This window comes from Tursiops truncatus, chromosome 10 (assembly GCF_011762595.2).
Source record: "Tursiops truncatus isolate mTurTru1 chromosome 10, mTurTru1.mat.Y, whole genome shotgun sequence".
NCBI lineage: Eukaryota > Metazoa > Chordata > Mammalia > Artiodactyla > Delphinidae > Tursiops > Tursiops truncatus.
The window spans coordinates 64,001,792-64,022,618 of NC_047043.1; the positions used below are offsets into that span (position 1 = coordinate 64,001,792).

General features: G+C 40.3%; 1 protein-coding gene across 2 annotated transcripts in view; it reads right to left on the minus strand.

Annotated features, from left to right (window-relative positions):
• QRICH1 (glutamine rich 1) overlaps positions 1-20,827 on the minus strand; it is a 54,857-nt gene that overhangs the window by 21,251 nt on the left and 12,779 nt on the right. The window lies entirely within an intron of this gene.

The window sequence follows — 20,827 nt, forward strand, 5'->3', positions numbered from 1 at the left end:
ATTAAAGCCACTACTGATTTAAAAAAAAAAAAAAAAAGCAAGGAAGAGGCTGTGTAAAGAGCATAGGCCTTGGGACTTCCCTGGTGGTCCAGTGGCTAAGACTCCACGCTCCCAATGCAGGGGGTCTGGGCTCATTCCCTGGTCAGAGAACTAGATACCACATGCCACAACAAACAGTTAGCATGCCACAACTAAAGAGCCCGCATCTCACAACTAAAAGATTCCGTGTGCTGCAATGAAGATCCCACATGGTGCAATGAAGATCCCATGTGCCACAACTAAGACCTGGTGCAGCCAAATAAACAAATAAATAAATATTAAAAAAAAAAAGAGCATAGGCCTTATGAACAGACTTGAAGTGAACAGACTTGAAGTGATGATGTACTTTCCTGGCTGTGAGTCCTCTAAGTTTCAGTTTCCTGAGGTACAATAAAAAGGGGGAGAATGCCTACCTCCTTACAGAGTTGTCATGAGCATAAAATAATGTTTACTGACACATAGTAGATGTTCAAAAAGTAGGTTTTCTTCCTCATAAGCAATATTTCTTTACACCAGTGAGTCTCAAAATGTAGTTTCCAGGCCAACATCATCATCACACTGGCAATTATCAGAAATACAAACTTTCAGGTCCCCGCTCAGAACTATTAAACCAGAAACTCTAGGAATGGGTCCAGCAATCTGTATCTTAACAAGTCTTCCAGGTGACTGATGCATGCTCAAGATGGAGAATCAGTGCTTTATACCAAGGACTAGAGGAAATGGTGAAGCCAATTACTACAAAAAAGCAGTTTTCAAGCTCTTTGGTCTCAGCACCCTTTCAAAAAATGATTGAGGACCAACCCCAAAAAGCTTTTCTTTACACGAGCATAGATAACAATTCTTACTGTATAAGAAAATTAAACTAGGAAACTTAGAAAAATATTAATTCATTAAAAATCACCACATAGAGCAGAAGCAAGAAGAATTACAATTCTGCAGCCTGTGGAAGGAAAACCACATTCACAGAAAGATAGACAAAATGAAAAGGCAGAGGACTTTGTACCAGATGAAGGAACAAAATAAAACCCCAGAAAAACAACTAAATGAAGTGGAGATAGGAAACCTTCCAGAGAAAGAATTCAGAATAATGATAGTGAACATGACCCAGGACCTTGGAAAAAGAATGGAGGCAAAGATCGAGAAGATGCAAGAAATGCTCAACAAAGACCTAGAAGAATTAAGAACAAACAGAGATGAACAATACAATAACTGAAATGAAAAATACACTAAAAGGAATCAATAGCAAAATAACTGAGGCAGAACAACAGATAAGTGACGTGGAAGACAGAATGGTGGAATTCACTGCGACAGAACAGAATAAAGAAAAAAGAATGAAAAGAAATGAAGACAACCTAAGAGACCTTTGGGACAACATTAAACACAATAACATTCACATTATAGGGGTCCCAGAAGGAGAAGAGAGAGAAAGGAGCTGAGAAAATATCTGAAGAGATTATAGTCGAAAACTTCCCTAACACAGGAAAGGAAATATCTACCCAAGTCTAGGAAGTGCAGAGTGTCTCAGGTAGGATACACCCAAAGAGAAACACGCCAAGGTTTTTACCATCAAATTGGTAAAAATTAAAGACAAAGAAAAATTATTGAAAGCAGCAAGGCAAAAACAACAAATAACATACAAGGGAACTTCCATAAGGTTAACAGCTGATTTCTCAGCAGAAACTCTACAAGCCAGAAGGGAGTGGCATGACATATTTAAAGTGATGAAAGAGAAGAACCTACAACCAAGATAACTCGACCTGGCAAGGATCTCATTCAGATTTGATGGAGAAATCAAAAGCTTTACAGACAAGCAAAAGCTAAGAGAATTCAGCACCATCAAACCAGCTCTACAGCAAATGCTAAAGGAACTTCTCTAAGCGGGAAACACAAGAAAATAAAAGCACCTACAAAAACAAACCCAAAACAATTACGAAAATGGTAATAGGAACATACATATTGATAATTTCCTTAAACGTGAATGGATTAAATGCTCCAACCAAAAGACACAGGGTCGCTGAATGGATGCAAAAACAAGACCCATATATATGCTGTCTACAAAAGACCCACTTCAGACCTAGGGACACATACAAACTGAAAGTGAGGGGATGGAAAAAGATATTCCATGAAAATGGAAATCAAAAGAAAGCTGGAGTAGCAATACTCATATCAGATGAAATACACTTTAAAATAAAGAATGTTACAAGAGACAAGGAAGGACACTACATAATGATCAAGGGATCATTCCAAGAAGAAGACATAACAATTATAAATATATATGCACCCAACACAGTAGCACCACAATACATAAAACAACTGCTAACAGCTATAAAAGAGGAAATCGACAGTAACACAATAATAGTGGGGGACTTTTAACACCTCACTTACACCAATGGACAGATCATCCAGACAGAAAATTAATAAGGAAACATAAGGTTTAAATAACACAATAGACCAGATAGATTTAATTGATATTTACAGGACATTCCATCCAAAAACCGCAAATTACACTTTCCTTCTCAAGGGCACATGGAACATTCTCCAGGATAGATCACATCTTGCATCAAAAATCAAGCCTTGGTAAATTTAAGAAAACTGAAATCATATCAAGCATCTTTTCTGACCACAATGCTATGAGATTAGAAATTCATTACAGGGGAAAAAATGTAAAAAACCCAAACACATGGAGGCTAAAGAATACATTACTAAATAACCAAGAGATTACTGAAGAAATCAAAGAGGAAATCAAAAAATACCTAGAGACAAATGACAATGAAAACATGACGATCCAAAACCTATGGGATGCAGCAAAAGCAGTTCTAAGAGGGAAGTTTATAGCAATACAAGCCTGCCTCAACAAACAAGAAAAATCTCAAATAAACAATCTAAACTTTCACCTAAAGGAACGAGAGAAAGAAGAACAAACAAAACCCAAAGTTAGTTGAAGGAAAGAAATCATAAAGATCAGAGCAGAAATAAATGAAATAGAAACAAAGAAAACAATAGCAAAGATCAATAAAACCAAAAGCTGGTTCTTTGAGAAGATAAAGAAAATTGATAAACCTTTAGCCAGACTCATCAAGCAAAAGAGAGAGAGGACTCAAATCAAGAAAATTAGAAATGAAAAAGAAGTTACAACGGACAAGGCAGAAATACAAAGCATCATAAGAGACTACTATAAGCAACTCTATGTCAATAAAATGGACAACCTGGAAGAAACTGACAAATCCTTAGAAAGGTATAATCTTCCAAGAATGCATCAGGAAGAAATAGAAAATATGACCAGTCACAAGTAATGAAATTGAAACTGTGATTAAAAATCTTCCAACAAACAAAAGTCCAGGACCAGATGGCTTCACCAGTGAATTCTATCAAACATTTAGAGAAGAGCTAACACTCATCCTTCTCAAACTCTTCCAAAAAATTGCAGAGGAAGGAACACTCCCAAACTCATTCTATGAGGCCACCACCATCCCTGATACAAAAACCAGACAAAGATACTACATAAAAAGAAAATTAGAGACCAATATCACTGATGAATATAGATGCAAAAATCCTCAACAAAATACTAGCAAACAGAATCCAACAACACATTAAAAGGATTATACACCATGATCAAGTGAGATTTATGCCAGGGATGCAAGGATTCTTCAATATATGCAGATTAATCAATGTAATATACCATATTAACAAAGTAAAGAATAAAACCCATAAGATCATGTCAAGAGATGCAGAAAAAGCTTTTGACAAAATTCAACACCCATTTATGACAAAAACTCTCCAGAAAGTGGGCACAGAGGGAACCTACCTCAACATAATAAAGGCCATATACGACAAAGCCACAGCAAACATCATTCTCAATGGTGAAAAGCTGAAAGCATTTCCTCTAAGATCAGGAACAAGACAAGGATGTCCACTCTCACCACTATTATTCAACACAGTTTTGCAAGTCCTAGCCACGGCACTCAGAGAAGAAAAAGAAATAAAAGGAAAACAAATTGGAAAAGAAGTAAAACTGTCACTGTTTGCAGATGACATGATACTATACATAGAGAATCCTAAAGATGCCACCAGAAAGCTACTATAGCTAATCAATGAATTTGGTAAAGCTGCAGGATACAAAATTAATACACAAAAATCTCTTGCATTCCTATACACTAACAATGAAAGATCAGAAAGAGAAATTAAGGAAACAATCCCATTCACCACTGCAACAAAAAGAATAAAATATCTAGGGAAAAAACCACCTAAGGAGGTAAAAGACCTATACTCAGAAAACTATAAGACCCTGATGAAAGAAATCAACGATGAGGCTTCCCTGGTGGTGCAGTGGTTAAGAATCTGCCTGCCAATGCAGGGGATGTGGGCTCAAGCCCTGGTCCGGGAAGATACCACATGCCACAGAGCAACTAAGCCCATGCACTACAACTACTGAGCCAGCGCTCTAGAGCCTGCGAGCCACAACTACCGAAGCCCGTGTGCCTAGAGTCCATGCTCTGCAACAAAGAAGAGCCACCGCAATAAGAAGCTAGCGCACCACAACCAAGAGTAGCCCCCACTTGCTGCAACTAGAGAGAAAGCCTGCAGTCAGCAACGAAGACCCAATGCAACCAAAAATTAATTAATTAATTAATTAATTAAAAAAAAAAAAGAAATCAAAGATGACACAAACAGATGGAGAGATATACCATGTTCTTTGACTGGAAGAATCAATATTGTGAAAATGACTATACTATCCAAAGCAATCTGCAGATTCAATGCAATCCCTATCAAATTAACCAGTGGCATTTTTTACAAAACTAGAACAAAAAATCTTAAAATTTCTATGGAGACACAAAAGACCCCAAATAGCCAAAGCAGTCTTGAGGGGAAAAAAACAGTGCTGGAGGAATCAGACTCTCTGACTTCAGACTATACTGCAAGGCTACAGTAATCAAGACAATATGGTACTGGCACAAAAACAGAAATATAGATCAATGGAACAGGATAGAAAGCCCAGAGATAAACCCACACACCTATGGTCAACTAATCTATGACAAAGGAGGCAAGAATATACAATGGAGAAAAGACAGTCTCTTCAATAAGTGGTGCTGGGAAAACTGGACAGCTACATGTAAAAGAATGAAATTAGACACTCCCTAACACCATACACAAAAATAAACTCAAAATGGATTAGAGACCTAAATGTAAGACCGGACACTATAAAACTCTTAGAGGAAAACATAGGAAGAACACTCTTTGACATAAATCACAGCAAGATCTTTTTTGATCCACCTCCTAGAGTAATGAAAATAAAAACAAAAATAAACAAATGGGACCTAATGAAACTTAAAAGCTTTTGCACAGCAAAGGAAACTACAAACGAGACGAAATGGGAGAAAATATTTGCAAATGAATCAACAGACAAAGGATTAATCTCCAAAAACTGCTCATGCAGCTCAATATTTAAAAAAAAAAAAAAAAACCCAATCCAAAAATGGGCAGAAGACCTAAATAGACATTTCTCCAAAGAAATGGCCATAAAGATGGCCAAGAAGCACATGAAAAGCTGCTCAACAGGGCTTCCCTGGTGGCGCAGTGGTTGAGGATCCGCCTGCCAATGCAGGGGACGTGGGTTCGTGCCCTGGTCTGGGAGGATCCCACATGCCGCAGAGTGGCTGGGCCCGTGAGCCATGGCCGCTGAGCCTGCGCGTCTGGAGCCTGTGCTCCGCAACGGGAGAGGCCACAGCAGTGAGAGGCCCGCGTACAGCAAAAAAAAAAAAAAAAAAAAAAAAAAAAAGCTGCTCAACATCACTAATTATTAGAGAAATGCAAATCAAAACTACAATGAGGTATCATCTCACACCAGTTAGAATGGGCATCATCAGAAAATCTACAAACAACAAATGCTGGAGAGGGTATGGAGAAAAGGGAACCCTCTTGCACTGTTGGTGGTAATGTAAATTGATACAGCCACCATGCAGAACAGTATGGAGGTTCCTTAAAAAGCTAAAAATAGAATTACCGTATGAACTAGCAATCTCACTACTGGGCATCTACCCAGAGAAAAACATAATTCAAAAAGACACATGCACCCAATGTTCATTGCAGAACTATTTACAATAGCCAGGACATGGAAGCAACCTAAATGCCCATCGACAGACTAATGGATAAAGAAGAATTAGAAGATGTGGTATATATATACAATGGACTATTACTCAGCCATAAAATGGAACGAAATTGGGTCATTTGTAGAGACGTGGATGGATTTAGAGACTGTCATACAGAGTGAAGTAAGTCAGAAAGAGAAAAACAAATATAGTATATTAACGCATATATGGAACCTAGAAAAATGGTACAGATGAACCGGTTTGCAGGGCAGAAATAGAGACACAGATGTAGAGAACAAACATATAGACACCAAGGGGGGCAAGTGGTGCGGGGGGTGGGGGGGTGGTGGTGGTGTGATGAACTGGGAGATTGGGATTGACATATATACAGTAACATGTATAAAATGGATAACTGATAAGAACCTGCTGTATAAAAAAATAAAATTCAAAAATTCCAAAAAAAATCACTGCATAAATCAATATAAATGTCAACATAAATAACATATTCTTATGAAAAATAACTTTATTTGCCAAAACAAAAAATTTATAATAATCACTGCATTATTTTACATCTCTGCAAATCTCTTTAATGGCTGACTTAACTGAAGACAACTGCATTCTCATACTTGCTTCTGCATTCAATCTATTGTGACACATCATACATGGCCCCTGCAAAACTCCACTGTACACTCATGAGAGAACGAGAGTGAAAAAGGCAAAAAAAATCTTCATATTATAATAAAAACAGCCTTGGACTTCCCTGGTGGCACAGTGGTTAAGAATCTGCCTGCCAACGGAAGGGACACGGGTTTGAGCCCTAGTCCAGGAATATCCCACATGCTGTGGAGCAACTAAGCCCGTGCGCCACAACTACTGAGCCTGCACTCTAGAGCCCACGAGCCACAACTACTGAGCCCAAGTGCCTTAGAGCCTGTGGTCCACAACAAAGAGAAGCCACTGCAATGAGAAGCCCACGCACCGCAACAAAGAGTAGCCCCTGCTCGCCGCAACTAGAGAAAGCCCGCACAGCAACAAAGACCCAACGCAGTCAATCAATCAATCAATTAATTTTTAAAAAAAACCAGCCTTAACTCTGAGGAACCCTGAAAGGGAGTTGGGGACTACCAGTCCCTGACCTACTCTTTAAGAACCACTGTTGTAGAGTTAAACACACAGTATGGGGTTTTTTTGTTTGTTTGTTTGGACTGAGTGGGGTCTTCATCGTTGTGCGCGGGCTTTTCTCTAGTTGCAGAGAGCGGGGGCTACTCTTCGTTGAGGTGTGCGGGCTTCTCATTGAGGTGGCTTCTCTTGTTGCAGAGCACAGGCTCTAGGCGCGCGTGCTTCATTCATTGTGGCACACGGGGTCAGCAGTTGTGGCTTGTGGACTCTAGAGCGCAGGCTCAGCAGTTGTGGTGCACGGGCTTAGTTGCTCTAAGGCATGTGGGATCTTCCCGGACCAGGGCTCGAACCCGTGTCCCCTGCACTGGCAGGCAGATTCTTAACCACTGTGCCACCAGGGAAGTCCCAACAGAGTATGTTTTTAAACTATATTATTACTTGCTTAAAAACAAGATGTCAAAAATCTGGTTACTGTAGTTCATTCATTTACTGTATCTCTTTAAATTGACTTTTCTTAGAAACAATTTATCAATATTCAATCTTCCAAAAGAAATAAGTTAGCAAAAATACTAAGGAATCAGAACTGAAGGCATTTACCCCTCACTACAGAACAAACAGGTACAAATAATCTGATGCCACTTTATATCCAAAGTAGTTAGAAGTTAAAATTAGGGGAGTAAAAGTTAAAGCACTTTCTGACATTTCCTTACCAATGTCAAGATATTGGATAAGGTATCAATTATGTGTTTATAACCTTTACCCATAAGGATAAGTCAATAAGAAATTAAACGTTATTTGTATTAACCTCCTTCATATTTTTTATTTATATAAAAACAACTTTATCCGGTTAGATAATTACTGCATAGTCATAGTGAAAATCTGTAACCTTAGTGGAGTAAAAAAAAAAAAATTTTTTTTTTTAAATTTTACTTTAACTTAGGAGGAAAGAAAATTAAAAGTGAATTGAAGGGGGCTTCCCTGGTGGCGCAGTGATTACGAATCCGCCTGACAATGCAGGGGACACAGGTTTGAGCCCTGGTCCAGGAAGATCCCACGTGCCGCAGAGCAACTAAGCCCGTGTGCCACAACTACCGAGCCTGTGCTCTAGAGCCCACGTGCCAAGAGCCTGTGCTCGGCAACAAGAGAAGCCACCGCAATGAGAAGCCCACACACTGCAACGAAGAGCTGCCCCCGCTCACCGCACCTACAGAAAGCTCGCATGCAGCAACGAAGACCCAACACAGACAAAAATAAATTAATTAAATAAATTAATTTTTTTAAAAAAGTGAATTGAAGGAATAGCTGAACTTTGAGTATTGCTTCACACTAAGAAAGCTCCTAGGGACTTCCCTGGTGGTGCAGTGGTTAATAATCCACCTGCCAATGCAGGGGACACGGGTTCGAGCCCTGGTCTGGGAAGATCCCACGTGCTACAGAGCAACTAAGCCCGTGCACCACAACTGCTGAGCCTGTGTTGTAGAGCCCGCAAGCCACAACTACTGAAGCCTGTGTGCCAAAACTACAGAAGCTCACGCGCCTACAGCCCGTGCTCCACAACAAGAGAAGCCTGCACACTGCAACGAAGAGCAGCCCCCTGCTCGCCACAACTAGAGAAAGCCTGTGCACAGCAATGAAAACCCAATGCAGCCATAAATAAATAAATAAATTTATTTTTAAAAAAACAAAGCTCCTACAAGATTCCTCTTTAAAAAAAAAAGAAAGAGGGCTTCCCTGGTGGCGCAGTGGTTGGGATTCCGCCTGCCGACGCAGGGGACGCGGGTTCATGCCCCGGTCTGGGAAGATCCCATATGCCGCGGAGCGGCTGGGCCTGTGAGCCATGGCCGCTGAGCCTGCGCGTCTGGATGACTGTGCTCTGCAACTGGAGAGGCCACAACAGTGAAAGGCCCGCATACCGCAAAAAAAAAAAAAAAAAGAAAGAAAAGACAAAAATCTAAGAAAGGCATTCAGAGGTTGGTATCGTGCTTTATTAACTATTTAATTTTCAAGGTTAAAATATCTAGGTAAATTGTCACAGAAAACAAACTGATAACTAAACAAAAAATTAAAGAAAAAAAGGCAGTTTGAAACTTAAGCCTAGATCTAAAAGGATTCTAAAGAAATACAAAAAGGAAAAAGATCATCCCAAAGACATGTATATGCTAGAAAAGTGATACATCAATGGAGGAGGGAGACATTTCTAGGGGAATGAATTTGGTTTCACTGTTTCCAAAAGCACTGTTTCTTACCTTCTATCAATCCCTCATAAATCACATTATATTTCAAGTTCCTTTCACATTTGAATCGTTACTTCTCATTCAGCTCTCCCCACCACCTTTTCCAGAGTTTTTAATTGCTTTTTTTCCCCCTGTTGATCAGAAGAGATATACTTTAAATAACTATACTTCTGCGTTCTTGATCACATAGTAAGTACAGTGCTAATTACTTTCTTCTTGAGCATTCTGACTTCCTATTTCAACCTGGACAGACTGCATTCTGGGTCTTCTGTACAGACTGGGATTTCGATCTCAACTCTGAGCTGCTTCTGTTTCTTCTGTTCTCATGACTTCTTTCCTAGATTCTTTATTTGACTGAGTACATAAGTTTTTCAGAAAGTATGTCTGAATGTGGTCCACAGCTCAGCAGCATCAGCATCAACCTGGAATTTGTTAAAAATGCACATTCTCTGGAAACGAAAAGACTGTTGAAGAGATATCTGCATCCCCATATTCAAAGCAGCATTATTTACAATGGCCAAGAGATGGGAACAATCTAAGCGTCCATCAATGGATGAATGGATAAAGAAGTTCTGGAATATATATACATACCATGGATATTATTCAGCCATAAAAAGGGAGGAAATTCTGCCCTTTGTGACAACGTGGATGGATGCTGAGGGCATTATGCTAAGTGAAATAAATCAGACAGAGAAAGACAAGTACCACATGATCTCGTTTACAATATATGTAAAATGTAAAAAACAAACAAAACCCCAACCAAACTCAGAAAAAGAGATCAGATTTGTGGCTACAAGAGGCAGGGGGCAGAGGGAGGAGGAATTGGATGAAGGTGGTCAAAAGGTACAAACTTCCAGTCATAAGATAACTAAGTACTAGGGATATAAAGCACAACATGATAACTATAGTTAAGATTGCTATATGGTGAACATGAAAGTTAAGAGAGTAAATCCCTGGGCTTCCTTGGTGGCGCAGTGGTTGAGCGTCTGCCTGCCAATGCAGGGGACACGGGTTCGAGCCCTGGTCTGAGATCCCACATGCTGCGGAGCAACTGGGCCCGTGAGCCACAACTACTGAGCCTGCACGTCTGGAGCCTGTGCTCCCGCAACAAGAGAGGCCGCGACAGTGAGAGGCCCACGCACCGCGATGAAGAGTGGCCCCCGCTTGCCGCAACTAGAGAAAGCCCTCGCACAGAAAGGAAGACCCAACACAGCCAAAAATAAATAAATGAAATTTAGAAAAAAAAAAGAGAGAGTAAATCCTTGAGTTCTCATCACAAAGGAAAAAATATTCTTTTCTTTTTCTGTATATGAGATGACAGATATTAACTAAACTTGCTGTGGTTACCATTTCACAATCTATGTAGAGCTCAAATCATTGAGCTCTACACCTTAAACTTACACAGTGCTGCATGTCAATTATATCTCAATAAAACTGGGGGGCAAGGGGCATGCAAATTCTCAGGAGTGACCCCAGACCAACTGAATTAGAATTGGGAGGGGGGGAGCCATTTTTGTTTTAAGAAACCTTCAAGGTGATTCTAATGTACCCTATAGTCTGATAACCATTAGTGTGTAAGTTTTATTGGACCTTACTTGTCTAGGTTCCTAACCTGTTTGCAGATGAATAATCTATTTCCTTTTCCTCTGTCATTCAGAACCTAAGCAATACAGAGCTCAACACAACAGAAGGACTAAGTACTCCAACTAAGGAACAATGAGAAACCATGAAGTAATATATATATTATTAGGAATCTTTTCTTCCAAACAATCACTGACACTAAAAAAAATACATATCTAATACCATTTTTGGATTTTTTTTTGCTTTATTTTGTTTTTGGCTACTTTGAGTATAAAACCAGTATTTTATTTAAACAAGAATAAACTCGGTGAGTGTGCTGGGTCAATTTCTGAATTCCACCTCATAAACAATTTTGGTCCAATATCCATTAGTTACATGTACTTAGCAATCACTTAAAATGTGGTTAGTCCAAATTACAATGTGCTTACAAGTTCAAAGCACAATCAGATTTCAAAGATTTGTGCCAAAAAAAATGGTAAAATCGTTCATCAATAATATAAGACTGAGTACATGTTGAAATAATGTTAGTTTAAATAAAATGTGATTTTAACAAGTCAATTTCACCTCATTTTTTCCCCCTTTTATAAAAGAGGCTACTAGAAAATTTAGAATAACATATGTAGCTTACATTCTATTTCATATTCTGAGTCTCACTGAGGAGGAACTACTGAGAACAGTGCTCAATGTGCCAGAAGACCCCACTAAGCACCTGGGATCCAAACATATCTGTGCCTTTTAACAACTAGTCAGCAAAACCTTGGTACAATTTCACTGTTCAAAAAATGCTCTTCTGGGACTTCCCTGGTGGCACAGTGGTTGAGAGTCCGCCTGCTGATGCAGGGGACACGGGTTAGTGCCCCGGTCCAGGAGGATCCCACATGCCGCGGAGCGGCTGCGACCATGAGCCACGGCCGCTGGGCCTGCGCGTCCGGAGCCTGTGCTCTGCAGCGGGAGGGGCCACAGCAGTGAGAGGCCCGCGTACCGCCAAAAAAAAAAAAAAAAAAAAAAAAAAAAAAAATGCTCTTCTGAAAGTGGTAAAATCTTTATCCAACTATCGAACATTTACCAAACTCTTATTGTACAAATGAATGTAGATATGGTGAGGGAAGAGATTTAAATGTGGGTAGAAGACTGGACATGTCCACTGACAGATAAATGGATTAAAAAGATGTGGTGTATACACACATACATACACACACACACATACACACACACACACACACAATGGAATACTACTCAGCCATTAAAAAGAATGAAATAATACCATTTGCAGCAACATGGATGGACCTAGAGATTATCATACTAAGGGAAGTAAATCAAGAAAGAGGAAGACAAATACAATATATAGCACTTATATGTGGAATCTAAAGTATGACACAAATGAACTTATCTACAAAACAGAAACAGACTCACAGACATAGAGAACAGACTGTGGCTGCCAAGGGGGAGGAGGGGGTGGGAGAGGGAAGTATTGGGAGTTTGGGATTAGCAGATATAAACTATTATATATAGGACAGGTAAACAACAAGGTCCTACTGTACAGCACAGGGAACTATATTCAATATTCTGTGACAAACCATAATGGAAAAAAATACGGGAACTTCCCTGGTGGTGCAGTGGTTAAGAATCCGCCTGCCGGGCTTCCCTGGTGGCACAGTGGTTGAGAGTCCACCTGCCGATGCAGGAAACACGGGTTCGTGCCCCGGTCTGGGAAGATCCCACATGCCGCGGAGCGGCTGGGCCCGTGAGCCATGGCTGCTGAGCCTATGCGTCTGAAGCCTGTGCTCCGCGATGGGAGAGGCCGCAACAGTGAGAGGCCCGTGTACCGCAAAAAAAAAAAAAAAAAAAATCTGCCTGCCAATGCAGGGGACACGGGTTCGATCCCTGGTCCGGGAAGATCCCACATGCTGCAGGGCAACTAAGCCTGTGCGCCACAACTACTGAGCCTGCGTTCTAGAGACCACAAGCCACAACTACTGAGCCCACGCGACTAGAGCCCATGCTCTGCAACAAGAGAAGCCACCAGAATGAGAAGCCTGTGCAACGAAGAGTAGCCCCTGCTCACCGTAACTAGAGAAAGCCAGCACACGGCAACGAAGACCCAACGCAGCCAAAGGAAAAAGAATATGAAAAAGAATATATATATGTATAACTGAGTCACTCTGCTGTATAGCAGAAATTAACACACTGTAAATTAACTATACTTCAATAAAATTATAAAAAGAAAAAAAAAAAAAGACTGGACATGAAGGGCCAGAAAAGGCGGCAATGAACAGTCTACCAATCTGAAGTGATGATCAGGACCCCAATCAGCCCACAAAGTGCCAGTGAGAGAACAGCTGATTTCAGTCCTGTTTTTGGCTGCAAACCCTTGTTTGCAGAATACACCACATTATGACTTCTGCCTCCCCAAGGCAGAAGCTGGAATCACTGTCCCAACCTCTCCTGCAGCTAGAGTGCAGGCATGTGACCAAGGCTTCCCAAATTAGACACACTGCACGAAATCTGGACTCAAAATGGAGCAACATGAGGCAGCAGGAACCACAACCTCCATTTTCTGGTGAGAGTGGAAGATTGCGGCAGAAATGGAACAGGATGGCATAAATCCCATTGAGAGACTATGGTAGGACAAGGACCTGTGCCCAGGGGTGTGGCTGAAGGTCTTTGCCAAGGCAGGCTAGCAATGTGACCTGAGTCCTGTTCCTGGCTGTGCAGCCTCCAAGACACATTCTCTAAAACTCAAAACTCAGATGGATACAAAAGATATCAAAACAAGTTGAAAACTTTAAAATAGTATTTACCTTGGGAGAGAAAGATATACAGAGGGGTATTAGAGATCTGAACTGCATCTGTAACATTGTTTTTTTTTAAAAAAAAAGCAAAAATGGCAAACTGCCAACACAGTAGGAATACTTGTTCTAAATATTTGTCTGGATACTTACTTTTCAAATGTTTGAAAAGCAAATGGGGCCCTAGGTATGAATGGCACTAATGAGGAGAAGGAGAGGAAGAAGAAAACAACAGTGGCTATTATTTATTTATTGAGGGCTTACTACGTGCTGTTTACTTAGGACTTAGCATTTTATGGAATCCTCAAAGTAACTACAACATAAATTCTTTTATTTCCATGACGTAGATAAGGAAACGGACTCAAAGTGCTTAAGTCACTTGTCTATAATGATATATCTAAAGAATCAGAGGCAGATCAAACTCATGTTTGTCTAAGGGCAATCTGGCTCTTGATTACCTCCTTCCTCACTCTCAGCAATTCTACACTGAGGTGAGAGGTTAGGGACTGACTGCCCCAGCACAGAGGGAATGTGCAACAGCAAAAAGAGGAAGAGGGACATAAGTTGGGATGACAAATGAGGAAGAAATGTACTTTGATCCACTGAAGGCTTGAGACCTTTACCTCTAGCAACAAAAGAATCAAGTGCTGAGAAATCTCCTTCCCCAAAGCATCCTTCACTTAGCAGGACCAGGCTGACGAACCAGCCTTGTAAGAAGCCTCAGTTCCTGCCTTATAGAAGTACAGAGAAGAAACAAGAAATTCTATGGGTGCTAAGTGAAACCGGACTCCTAGAATTCACCATCAGAGGGTCTTCTCTCTGGCATACACATTTAACTCCATGTGGATGCTTTAGGAAGTACCCAACTCAAGAGGGCTCTTGAAAGTGAAGTTCCAAATGAACCACCTTCACCTAGCTCAGGCAGACCTATCAACAACAGGAAACTTAGGCCTTCCTGGTATTGTACAAACTGTGAAGGTATTTACATGACAGCTCTTCCTTTTGCCTTAAGAAAGTGCCTCCCTATCTTAAATAAACATATGCTACTGTGATACTGTAATATAATTTTTGGTCTTTTCTCTGATTCTTGATCTGAGCTCTTAAGACCTTTGTAATTTCCTAAGTGCTAATATAAATGCTAGGACCATATTATTTTCTAATGAGGCAACTTTGCTGGGCTCCTGGATGAGGGCTGGTCACCTCAAAGACCAAGCCATAATAAGAAACTTGGTACTTTCAGCCCCACCCTCCATTCTCTGGAGAGGGAAAAAGGGCTAGAAATTGAGTTACTAATCAATCATACCTATATGATGTAGCCTCCATAAAAATCCCGAAAGTTTGGGGTTTAGGGAGTTCCTGGGTTGGTGAACACATTCACGTGCTGGGAGGGTGGTACACCCCAACTCCATGAGGACAGAGGCTACTGTGTTCACGACCCTTCAGAACCTCGCCCCATGTATCTCTTTATTTGGTTGTTCAACCGTATCCTTTATCATTTCCTTAATTATATAATAAACTGGTAAATGTGTTTCCCTGAGTTCTGTGAGCTTTTCTGGCAAATCATCAAACCCAAGGAGGGGTAGTGAGAACCACAATTTATAGCCAGTTAGTCAGAAGTACAGGTGAGATAACCTGGGACTTCCAACTAGTGTCGGAAGTGGGGGGCAGTCTTGTGAAACTGATCCCTTAACTTGCGGGGATCTGACGCTAACTCCAAGCAGATAGCGTTAGAACTGAATTGAATTATAGGTCAGCCAGCTGGTGTGAAGAATTGGTCATTGTGGGGGGAAAAAACACACATTTGGGGGCCAAAAGTGTGAGTGTGGTAGTAGCAGAGAGTAAACGGACACAGTGAGTTTTATTCAGACAGCTACTCTAATTAACTTCTGACACAGACCTTTGTCTCCCATCAATTCACTAACATTGTTCTAAGGATATTATTACTTTGTCAAATCTAACAAGCTATGTGGCTGCTTCTAGGCTGGAAAGATGAGAAATTCTTGGGGACAGAACAAACTCTCTGGGATGGCGACAGATGGTTTTAAAAAAGCAATCTAATTTTACCGCAATTTTTTAAAAAAGCAACTTAGAAAACTCTCTGCCTTCAAGGTAATAAATTGTTTTGAAATTTCAAATAACATTAATATAGGCATAATTTTACACTTACCAAAAGGGTTAGGTTGAAAAGCAATACTATGAGCCAAAGAGCCTTTTAACATTTGAATTGAGAAGGCAGGTCTGTTCAGCTCCATATTTCAGTGTACACGTCACCTCTCTAGTCTCATCCTTTCACTCAGTGCACTCTAGTTACACAGCCATTCTGCCGTTTTTCAAATAAGCAGGCTCCCACCTCAGGGCTTTCTGATTTGGAACGCTCTTTCCTCAGATAACCATATGGCTCATTCACCAGCTCTCTTTGGTCTTAACTCAAAAGTCACCAGCATATTAAGGCTTACCCTGGCCACCCCCATCTGCTTTGTTTTTCTCCTTTGCATTTATCACTATATAACAAGATTTTTAAAAATCTTATATATCATCTAACCCCTCCCAGCTATAATGTATGTTCCACAAGGTCAGGGAGCTTTCTGTCTTGTTCAATGCTGTACCTAAACATCTAGCAAAGGGCTTCACACATAAACACAAACATACGGAGATGTCTGGGACAGGGGAAAAAAGGTTAAGAATCATTGTCCTGTACAAGTTCAAAGCAAAATATTCCCAAGCAACATTTTTTTTTAATTACAAAAGTAGTTCATGTTTAATAAAAAAAAAAAATTCAAGCACTTCTCCTTAGTACCCCACTACACCGCCCAATTACTGTTTTGGGCTTTATTACTACTATTTAAGGACCACTACATTCTACATATGTTAAAAGCCAGTGATACTAAACTGGTTTTGACACTCTATAATCTGTTAAACATCCTGCTCTGTCAATATACACAGATCTACCTCATTCTTCTGGCTGCACAGGACAACATACTACAGTTGTATCATTATTTGCCATTTCCCTTACTGAAAGATTGACTTGTTTCCAGTGTTACTACTATAAGCAACGTGGCAGTGAATATCCTTATATATCCTTATATACACATTTATCTGTGAACACAAATGCAAGGCCAAAGGTACGCAACAAGTGTTGCCAAATTCAATCTCAAGAAAATCACACTAATTTATCCTCTTATACGCTTGCTACCCTGGGTGAAATCTTTATAACTGTCTTCCTACCTAATAAATAAAACATATTTCATTTTAAAAACTTACACTTCCATAATCACCAGAAGCATGAAGCATCTTTTGACATACTTACTAGCACAATCTGTATTTCCTCCCCCATGAACGATCTATTTATACCTTTGTTCATTTTTCCACTAGATCATTTTTTTTTCCTATTTTTTAAGTTCCTTGTGTATTAGAAACACTAGTTAGGAGCACAGGCTTGAGTTAAGACAGCTTGGGTGCAAACGCTAGCTATCAGAAGATGAGTTAACCTCCCTATACCTCACGTGCTATTTTTAGTTTCAAAAATTATACCTTTAGGACTTCCCTGGTGGCACAGTGGTTAAGAATCCGTCTGCCAATGCAGGGGACAGGGGTTCGAGCCCTGGTCCGGGAAGATCCCACATGCCCGTGCGCCACAACTATTGAGCCTGTGCTCTAGAGCCCGCGCACCATAACTACTGAAGCCTGTATGCCCTACAGCCCGTGCTCCACAAGACAAGCCACCGCAATGAGAAGCCCGCGCACTGCAATGAACAGTAGGCCCCACTCACCGCAACTAGAGAAAGCCCGCGCACAGCAAGGAAGACCCAATGCAGCCAAAAATAAATAAATAAAATTTAAAAAAAAATTATACCTTTAAAGAAAGAATATACAGACCTATAAAACAGATCAAGAAACATGTGTATAAAATAATTGTAACTGCTAGGCCCATATTTTCTGTCACTCAGAAAACGTTTTTCCGAAGTCTTATATAAAGTTGTATCTTTAGCCATATATTTATTGATATTGTCTGGCTTATGATTTTTTTTTAAAACAAGTTTTTATTGTATTTAAGACACTTAGGTTTTTGTTTTTGGCCACGCTGTGCAACTTGCAGGATCCCCACCAGGGACTGAACCTGGGTCCCCTGCACTGGAAGCGCCAAGTCCGAATCACTGGACTGCCAGGGAATTTCCTGGCTTATGATTTTGATAGCTTTAGATTTATTAACATTGTCAACTTTCATGTAATATTAATAACAACTTAAAATCTTTATTTAAATTAAATCTACAAAGCCAACTTTTAGAAAAATTAAATTCCATTTGGCTTAAGCCAGTTATTATGAAAATATATTTGTCTTAAAATTTTTTTAAATTTATGAAACGGAAAGAAAAATTAGTCTCAGGAAAGGTAAGCTAGGCTTAACTAACCTTTGGTCCACGAATGCTTGGCTAAAAGGTCTTTTTTTTTTTTTTTTTCCAGCCACGCTACGCGGCTTGTGGGAGCTTAATTTCCTGACTAGGGATCAAACCTGGGCCCTTGGCAGTGAAAGTGTGGAGTCCTAACCACCGGACCGCCAGGGAATTCCCTAAAAGGTCATTTTTAATTTTAAATAAAGGGGATAAAAACTACTCTTGCACATATCATATACCACAAACCATATCTCGGCAACTTGTACGGTAGAAATTTGTGGTAAGATTTTTTAGAACTACTTGAATAAAGCAAAAAAAAAAAAAACCCTCAACTAGGAAATTTTTTTTTAAAGGAAAAAAATGAGGTTTCCTCTATCTACACAAATAACTTGAATTAAAATTGATAACCTGTGTGGGAAAGGGAACCACACATAAAAAGTAGCCTATTCCCTGGTGGCGCAGTGGTTGAGAGTCCACCTGCCGACGCAGGGGACGCGGGTTTGTGCCCCGGTCTGGGAAGATCCCACGTGCCGCGGAGCGGCTGGGCCCATGAGCCATGGCCGCTGAGCCTGCGCGTCCGGAGCCTGTGCTCCGCAATGGGAGAGGCCACAACAGTGAGAGGCCCGTGTACCGCAAAAGCAAAAAAACAAAAAAAACCAACAAAAAAAGTAGCCTAACAGGTTGGCTAAAATGTAGATCCATAGAAAAAAAATATGATTCTTACCAAAAGAGCACTGATAATTATTATTGAATTATTATACCACTTGCTGATCAAGCTAACATTCCATGGGCTGTAAATATAGTAATTTTTATGCAGGGGTCCCCTGAGACCTGAAAATAGTTCAAAGATTCTTTCAGGGTAAAAAAAGATTGGGAAAAGCTATCTCAGAGTTTACTTCTTTCCTTAGGAAGGCTTTCCACAACGTAAAATTACAAAAATTTTCTATACTGCCTTTTCATAGTTCATTGTTTTCTTGTTATCTGACCTTTAACCCATCTGGACCTTATCTGTATTATAAGAGGTATCTATTTCCAAAAGAGGAGTAGACTGCCTTACTGCACTAATGGAATACACCCTTTCCTCACTGATCAGCAGAGCCATTTTCATCCTATACCTGGTATCTACTCATAATATATGCAGACACATGAGTGTGTATATGTTTTAAAGTCCTTGGTCAACTCCCAACACATGGGTCCCCAGAGGAGCCTTCTACTCTTTGTATTCTTTACTTCTCGGATTAGGGGACCCTGAGAACTGCTCCACCTTTCCTAAAAGTTTCTCTCTTAGAGGAATTCCTCTATCACCTGATTCTATTTGCTTTCTCTCTTGCAGCAATTCCTCAGATTTACTGGGTTTAAAAAAAAAAATCATTCCCTATTTATTATTTTTAGTGAAGTTTAGCTGCTGTACAATTTTATAAGTTACAGGTGTAAAATATAGTGATTCACAATTTTTTTTTTTTTTTTTTTTTTTGCGGTACACGGGCCTCTCACTGTTGTGGCCTCTCCCGTTGTGGAGCTCTCCCGTTGTGGCCTCTCCCGTTGCGGGCTTCCCCACCAGGGAAGCCCCATGATTCACAATTTTTAAAGGTTAAGATTTAGTGGTTTTTTGATGGCATTTTCTTTTTCCCAGCACTGCTAGAAAAAAAAATTTTTTAAGTATCTTTTCAGTTACTGAGGATGGGAAAATATGTGTTCTTATGAGTCCACCATATTGAACCTATCTCATGGATTTATTATTTTATTTTTTCTTCCATTTACAAGTGGTTTGGGAAAAATGATGATACTAATAGGTGATCTCAATTAGCTATCTTGAACGTAAAGTCTCAAAAAAACACTTTAAACTCAAATCCCAAACTAGTTTAATCTTACGAAAAAGAAGATCCAAGCAGTAAAAAAAAGAAAAGTTTCTTCAACTGAAGTCAGGCCTTATCTTTGTGCCTTTCCTGTACCCCTCCTTCCTTATAGAGACTGTAATAAACAACTGCATCCCTCCATATGCCAGATGCTTTCTTGTTATCTCAGTCTCACTAAGTAGTATTATCCCTACTGACAGATGAAAAAACTAGCACTAAAAAGATTAAGAAAATATCAAGAAATAAAACGTCAGATCAAATTTAAATCCAGGGGGCTTCCCTGGTGGCGCAGTGGTTGAGAGTCCGCCTGCCGATGCTGGGGACACAGGTTCGTGCCCCGGTCCGGGAAGATCCCACATGCCATGGAGCTGCTAGGCCCGTGAGCCATGGCCGCTGAGCCTGCGTGTCCAGAGCCTGTGCTCCTCAACGGGAGAGGCCACAACAGTGAGAGGCCCGCGTACCGCAAAAAAAAAAAAAAAAAAATTTAAACCCAGGAATGCAACTCCAAAGCCCAGGTCCTTCCAATATACTCACCTACACTGCTAAGGGGCAAAACCTTCTACCTCACCAAACGTACCTCTTCACACTCTTGCCTCTCCATCATGTTCTACTCCCTTTCCTATTCTCTTGGTGGAAGTCATGGAGGGCAAAGTGAAATGCAACCACAATAGACAGTAGCAAGAAAGCAGCATTTGTGACTGTAGGATAGTTTTAGTTTCACATAAGGACCCC